Here is a 2070-nt window from a genome sequence, read left to right as displayed (position 1 = left end):
TTACAATATTGTCAGATTATCGTTGTTAATGCAACTTTTTTCCTTAAATATTAAATCATTAAAAAAATAAAATTTTAATCTTTATTAAAACTATCTGTGTATACAAAATGTCATCACGAGGCCTGGTCTCAGACCGGGCCACTGGGGCGTTGACCCCCGACACTATCTCCAGGTATACTCCAGGTATACATATACATGCGTTGTGGCTAAGTTCCCTATTAATTGAGGGTAGTTACGCAATATCTCACAAACTAGAGCCTCTTTGAAAAAACATGCTGACATTTTTTAATTCAGCAGCCGCAATATACCCTAAATACCTTCAAATATCTTTGGCAACGGATGTTGTTGTTGTTATTGATCAGTGATATACAGGGTGTTTCAAATTGATGGACCCGATTTCAAATATATACTGCTTTGAAACTGGGTCCATTAATTTTAAACATGTTTAGTCTTCCATCTGTGTATTGATAATCTACGGTACTCACGTTCCAGGCTTCACTATCTCACCTCTGCTGCCACTGAGCTGCGGGTGCTTCTGGCGTCGTGTAACCCCGCACGGTTTTAATGCTTCCTCAGGGATATATAAGAACAATGTGTATGTCTCCCAAGTTTCCTCTGACGTGTTAATTTATATCAGTTTAGTTTTTTAATAGAGTTAATAGTAATAATGGGATTAAACGTAATTAGTGAATTATATTACATTGGTGTTTACGAAAGAGAGAGAGAGAGAGAGAGAGAGAGAGAGAGAGAGAGAGAGAGAGAGAGAGAGAGAGAGAGGGAGAGAGAGAGAAAGAGAGAGAGTTTGTTCATTGATTGTTCACTGTTCCAGTTCAGTTTCCATTGATCCAGAAACATTAAGTCTTACCAGAATTGATATTTTACCATCATCTCGTTTTTTGTTATTCTTGTCTTGCTTCTTCCTGTTCAAAAGGATAATAACAGGGACTATCATCATCAATAACAGTAACTATTACCCGCAATAACATGGACTATTACCATCAATAACAGTAACTATTAGCTTCAATAACAGGGGTTATTACCATTAATAACAGTAAGTATTACAATCAATAACAGGGAATATCATCATCAATAACATGGGCTATTTCCATCAATAACAGGGGCTATTACAATCAATAACAAGGACTATTATTATCAATAACAGGGACTATTACCATCAATAACAGGGACTATTACCATCAATAACAAGGACTATTACTATCAATAACAATGACTATTACCATCAATAACAGGGGTTATTACTATCAATAACAAGGACTATTACCATCAATAACAGGGGTTATTACCATCAATAACAAGGACTATTACCATCAATAACAGGGGTTATTACCATCAATAACAAGGACTATTACCATCAATAACAGGGACTATTACCATCAATAACAGGGACTATTACCATCAATAACAGGGACTACTACCATTAATAACAGAGACTATCACCATCAATAACAGGGACTATCACCATCAATAACAGGGACTATCACCATCAATAACAGTAACTATCACTATCAATAACAGGGACTATCACCATCAAACTACACTGCATGAAGTTCAAGAAAATAACATTATGAATTGGGTTTTTGTCATGAGATTAGTACTCACTGAGAGTGAGATCAGTACTCACTGAGAGTGAGATTAGTACTCACTGAGAGTGATATTAGTACTCACTGAGAGTGACATTAGTACTCACTGAGAGTGAGATTAGTACTCACTGAGAGTGACATTAGTACTCACTGAGAGTGAGATTAATACTCACTGACAGTGAGATTAATACTCACTGAGAGTGAGATTAGTACTCAATGAGAGTGAGATTAGTACTCACCGAGAGTGAGATTAGTACTCACTGAGAGTGAGATTAATACTCACTGAGAGTGAGATTAATACTCACTGAGAGTGAGATTAGTACTCACTGAGAGTGAGATTAGTACTCACTGAGAGTGAGATTAATACTCACTGAGAGTGGGTTTAATACTCACTGAGAGTGAGATTAATACTCACTGAGAGTGAGGTTAGTACTCACTGAGAGTGAGATTAGTACTCACTGAGAGTGAG

The sequence above is a fragment of the Cherax quadricarinatus genome, chromosome 25 (assembly GCF_038502225.1).
Source record: "Cherax quadricarinatus isolate ZL_2023a chromosome 25, ASM3850222v1, whole genome shotgun sequence".
Taxonomy (NCBI): Eukaryota; Metazoa; Arthropoda; class Malacostraca; order Decapoda; family Parastacidae; genus Cherax; species Cherax quadricarinatus.
Note: the sequence above shows the minus strand (reverse complement) of the source record.